Genomic DNA, 6,175 nt, shown 5'->3' with positions numbered 1-6,175 from the left:
ATTTATTTTGTCTAATATATTTACTGCTTTTGCTATTTAAACTTATCACTTTATTTCAAAATTCTTTGTCGCCCTCGACTTTGCTCGAAATATCAACGCTAGATCGCGACGTGCCTATAGTTCGCGACAGGTCGAGATGGCGATCGGGGTCGGGACGTGCCGCACGTCCCCTGTGCTAACCCGGTGCGGGATAGCTCGAGCGCTGTGCGGGTACCTCGAATATATAGTTCAATCGAATTCTAATATAAACTATGGGCTTTTTTGGAGTTGTAAGTATGCCCTCATCAGAAACTAAGTTTATAATTAAGTTTCGGACCCAACTAAAAACACATAAGTACTGCTTATGTGTTTTTATTCCAATTATACGCTTTCCAGATAAATTCCAAAACTTTCAATTCCGTCTCCACTATTTTAGTGTAATTATTTTTAAGTACACCTAGTATGTAATACTTTAAACGTTTTATTTTAAGACTTATCATTATTTTAGCTTAGTTAATTATTTAAGCATTATTAATATTATTTTTTAGACAAAATGAACTATAGGTATATTAAAGTTTTTATTAAATATGAATCTACAGTTTTGAAGAGAGTTATTTTTGCCCATGCTTTTTATATATTTTTAACAACAATAAAAAATTTACTAGTAAAACGGCTCTACTGTAAAAATTTGGAGATTTTTTGGAGAAAGAACTTCTGTAGGTGCGTTCGGCGATTTTGGGATCGGTAAAAACTTCATAATCGCGTCAGACATGCAAATGTTAATATTCTTTGGAAGCGGTAGATGTATAATCTAAACTAATATTAATGGTTTTTATTTAAACATGAAATTTTAATTTTTTTGATACAGCTACTTATGCAAAATAAATCCGAAAATCCAAAAAACAAAACCACTGTTATATTTCATACTTCTAATTTTTAATTTGTCGACAGTCCCCACTGCCAATTTTTTGTGTGTAGAATTTTTTTATATACATATTTTACATATTCTTCTGTGCTTTAAATTTACTAATACAGTGTAAACTCCATGTAACGTCACTCTATTTAACGACAAACTCCCTTAAGCGTCGAAATCAATTGGCTTCGGTTGGTTTAGCTTGTCTTTCATACCATGTTTCACTCTACATAGCATTACACCCACTCTCAATAACGACAACAATTGAGTAATAAAAAGTACCTTTTAAGTTGCTAAAATTAGTAAAAACTGCGCAGCTGTGTACGATCTATTGTCGCTTTATTATCCTAGCCCACAATAAACTCGACTGTCGGCATCATGCATACCGAACATTCTAAGAAATTCGTTCTTTTGTTTACAAATTGGGATTGCTTGTACATGTACACTGTTGTTGACCATGGACTCGTCCATGAAGTAGGAGTCATGGATTATCTATACCTTATCATATTCTTAGTTGCTCACAAACTTTCGAACTGTGAACATGGCTAATAAAAGAAAATCACTGTGTATTGACGAAAAAGTTTCACTGATACGCGCAATAGAGACGGGAGAGAAGATAAGTGATGTTGGCAAACGCTTTGGATTTAGTCGCTCTACCGTGTCCACAATATGGAAAAACAAAGAAAAAATCCTCCACGCTGAGGGCGAGGGAAAATCTTCCAAAAAATTAAAGAAACCTTTATGCGAAGATTTGGATCAAGCTGTACTACGGACGAAGAAATTTTTGATTCAGTGAGAAAAACTGAGGATCAAGAACAAGGCGATGAAGAAGATGAGATGGATGAGCCTGAGCCTCCGCCGAGCATTAAAGAAGCTCTGGAAACAGCTAAATTATTGGAAAAATACTTCCTTTATAACCAATATGCCCCAATATTGCTAGATATAAATAAAATAAGTAAAAAAATACAACAAAATTACTGGTACAGCAAAAGACACCAGACAAAAATAACAGACTATACGCAATAGCGTTCAAATAACATTCTTTTTTATGCACATAAATAAACTTTTTCTTTTTCTAATTCTGATGTTTCTTCTCTCCATTTAACGACAACTCTCTATAACGCCATAAAATGTACAGTCCCTTCGGTGTCGTTATATAGAGTTTATACTGTATTTGCTATTTATGAATTTATATAGGTACTAAATATTTTTAGCGATAAGTATTGTTTTAAGCTTACTTATTTTAGGCTACGGATTTTAATTTTTTAAATGAAAAAAACATTTCACATTTTTCACATTTTTAAAACCCAAAATCAAACTCTCGTTTATTCAAATTGGGTACCATTGTACACTTTTTGATTGTGAATTGTGGTATTTGCAAGATGTGATGGTGATAATTAATTACGTAAACTTATAACTAAAATTTTGAAAGTTCGAAACGCCCCTTGGTCTGACAAATCCACAACAAACTCAAAAATGTACTACGTATATATTTTAATGTAATTTAATAAAGCTTACAAATTACTTGCAAAACCCAAGTTACCTGATATAATCATTCCAGAACATAACTTTTATGATCAATCCATATATAAACTGAACAAGAAAATTGGCAATGAAGCAAGTAATCTATTAAACTATAATATGTACCTACGTATATTGTAAATTTGTAATATCATATGTACCTAATATCGTAAAAAAAATATCTTATAAAAAAAAACTCTTATGTTGATGTCATATCGTAATACATTGTGAAATTCTAGTGGTTTTAGAGCTGTGGGCAAGTGATTGGCCTTTAACTAACCATAGCTAACCTAACCATCAGAACTAGTAAAAACAGAAGCAGTATTATCAATTTCGATAATTTATAGCGAGCCTACTACTGTTTCACACAGATTTGAGTTTGTCAAAAAAAAATTCAAAAAAAATAGTGCCTAGTTTTCCAAAATAAGTGTAGTCGATAGTACTGCTTAAGGTGATTTACTTAGCCACAGCTAAAACCACTAAAATTTTACAGTGTACAAGAATAGATTTAATCATTCCATGATTGTAATTTGTAACTAGGTACACGAGATTACAATCATGGAATAAATTCTGTTTAATAAGATAATGTCATATTGTAAAGATGTTTGTATCATAAGCAACTGGACCTAGATACGCAAAAAAGAAACAACCCACACCAACAAACTTAGTTGAGAATCAAAAACTAACTCTGTGCTGCTTAGAACAATCAAAATTGTATAAGACGTATGAGAAGGTAAAGTTAGATTGGCACTAAAAGTAAAATTCGAACTTAATGTAATAGGAATTAGCTCTGTTATCGCACAAAGATAATTTAAAAAAATCTAATATATTTGTATCCTATAACTTAACAGGGCTCTCTCCGTCACTCGCTTCATACAATCGTAGTTCCAATTCATTTGAATACCAAGCAACCAAAGTCCATGAAATTTTGCAGACATTTCTAGAAACTAATATCTGTGTCTGTGGTGTTTTAAATTTTTCTAAAAATATGTAGTTTAAAATTACAGGGGCTCAAAGATTTGTATGTAAATTTTTAAGACCGCGTAACTTTGAAACCGAATATTTTAACAGAAATCTGGAAAACCACAGACATAGATATTAGTTTCTAGAATATGTCTGCAAAATTTCATGGACTTTGGTTGCTTAGTATTCAAATGAATAGGAACTACGTTTGTATGAAGCGAGTGACGGAGAGACCCCTCTTAATCATGCGGGTTGTTCGCATCGCATGTTCTTTCGAGCGATTGCAAATAAGGTCGCCGTCTAAAGGTAATTTTACCGTCCTAAATGAGTAACGTCCTGAGCCTTTGTTTACATTCGGGTGTTGGTCTAATCTCCAGTTACATGACAGGCGGTTAAACTTACATTACGGTTAGCGTTACCATCAGTAAAAAGCAAAGTGGGTTGCACAAGTCAATAGGGTGCATAAGTTCTTAACTTAGAACTGAAATGTTACTTTTAATCCTGTCTCGTGCAATATTACTTTTCTGTTGTCCATATAAATAGCTGTTAACTGCAAAAATAGTTTAGAGTTTTCGCCAATAATAAGGGAACTTAAAATATTGACTAAAAACTGTCTGATTAAAACATTCTATTTAAAAACATGAGTTTTTAAAAATTCTCACGTTTTTTGGATGTACGAGTACTTTTTGCAGATAACAGCTATTTAAAATATAGTCATAGGGCGGCGGTTTTATTGACAGTCGAAATTTAACTGTGAATATACGTAATTTTAACTTCCTGACATTCAACTGGACCTAAGCCTTATAATAGGTATTATTCAATAAATAAATCAAATAATCACACATTATAGCTTGGTCATCCGATCTAGAAAACATTCCTACAGTCTAGGGTATTAACAAAATAAACTACAAAACCCAGAGAGATGTCATAGTATTACTACTTCTAGAGGTATTACTAGGTTGCAAATTGCAAAAAACAGGAATATTTTCATCGCATTAAAGGTGTTTTACATTGGTGAATCAAAAAATCATTATTCTCTTTATCTGACACTTATTATGCAATTCATTATTGGGGCCTGTTTTTAATGACTATTATAACTAGGTACATTTCATGTAAGTTTGATGTGTGATCTTTCCTGCCGGGTACTGTTAAGTGATTGAGTTATTATCAACGGTATATGTGACACATGGCGTCGATTCTGATATCTTTCCCTAAACTAAATTAAGGTTGAAAGCTATAGAGCGCACTTTGACTTTGCTTAGACTTAGATTCAGTTAAAACGAGACAGATTTATGCCACTATAAACCTGTCTCGCTTTAACAGTGCCTTAAGTTAGAGTAAAGTCATAGTGCGCTCTATAGATCTCAGCCTTAGAGTATCTGCATCTTTATCTTTTAAATATTCCTAAAAAAGGACAGCAAATGAATTCTAAATTAACAACTTAAAATTTAAATACTGTGCAAGACTGGCACCTTAAATCACAGGTTTGGCAATTTTAATTTAAAATAAATAAAAAATGAGAAAAAGATGCAAATACTCCAAAATTTAGTTGCCATCAGAATTACCACTAACATTTAGTAATCTAAGTTTAAGATATTACTAAGTTGTCTTTATGCACAAATAACTAAGTATATTTAAGAAGTAGGTATTCAATTATGTCACTAAATTAGATTTACGGCCATGTTATTAACTTGCTTTGTATACTTGGACTTATTTTAAATGCAAAATAGATCCAAAATAGATAGAAAATGAATATTTTGTGGAGTTTGATTCAATTTCACATGATTAAGTACGTCAATTACAATTTTTTTAATTAGTTTATGCAATAAACATTCATAAACATTGAGATCAGAACCATAGTTCGCGAAGGTCGATGGCAATCGGGGTGCCCTCCCGCCTTGACGATTGTCAAGTCGACCTGTCACGAACTACAGTTTTCTATCGCACTTGGTAATCTTGCTTTAGTGATATCAAATTTGGGAAAACAGGCCAAAAATTTAGTTTCCGCTTTTCGAAACTGTGTACATCTAGGGCCAATAGAAATGCCAAATCTATTAAATTATTTTTAATCCTGCATATTGTTTTATTTTCATATAATTTAAATGGTCAAGTTTGTTACCTCAGTACACGCAAATAAAAACAAATAAAAAAAACCAGCCAAGTGCGAGTCGAGTCAGACTCGCGCACTGAGGGTTCTGTACTCGGGGTTTTTTCCAACATTTTGCACGATAAATCAGAAACTATTACACATAAAACCGGCCAAGTGCGAGTCAGACTCGCGCACTGAGGGTTCTGTACTCGGGGTTTTTTCCAACATTTTGCACGATAAATCAGAAACTATTATACCTACATAAAAATAAATAAAAATCTGTTTTAGAATGTACAGGTAAAGACCTTTGATATGATACTCCACTTGGTATAGTTATCTAACTTTGAAAATTGAAACACCTTTTAACTTTTTTTTAATGACGTAACCACAAATTCGCGATTTTCAGATTTATTCTTGTACTTCTGCTGTAAGACCTATCTACCTGCCAAATTTCATCATTCAAGGTCAACGGGAAGTACCCTATAGGTTTCTTGACAGACAGACAACAAAGTGATCCTATAAGGGTTCCGTTTTTCCTTTTCCTGTTTTGCGCTTGATGACTGTCCTTGGAGAATACTCATGTGAGCGCTCGTTTAGTGCTCGCGCTTCGTGGTAAATTTTTACTCGTACTTGGACCTGCCCTTGGCCCTCGCGCTCACGTTAAGTGTCATTAGTACTCCCGGTGATTGCACGTTCACCTTGTTGGGCTT

At 33.2% G+C, this 6,175-nt stretch overlaps 1 long non-coding RNA gene across 1 annotated transcript; it reads left to right on the top strand.

Moving 5' to 3' along the window:
• The first annotated feature begins 3,502 nt into the window (after nucleotides 1-3,502).
• Nucleotides 3,503-5,450, top strand: LOC123880506. The gene is made up of 2 exons (XR_006799270.1): nucleotides 3,503-4,602; nucleotides 4,751-5,450. It is a non-coding gene; the product is annotated as an uncharacterized LOC123880506 (long non-coding RNA).
• The last annotated feature ends 725 nt before the right edge of the window (nucleotides 5,451-6,175 follow it).

This window comes from Maniola jurtina, chromosome Z, assembly GCF_905333055.1.
Source record: "Maniola jurtina chromosome Z, ilManJurt1.1, whole genome shotgun sequence".
NCBI classification, from domain to species: Eukaryota; Metazoa; Arthropoda; class Insecta; order Lepidoptera; family Nymphalidae; genus Maniola; species Maniola jurtina.
The sequence above is the reverse complement of the archived record's forward strand: the minus strand, read 5'-3'. Positions and strand labels throughout refer to the sequence as shown.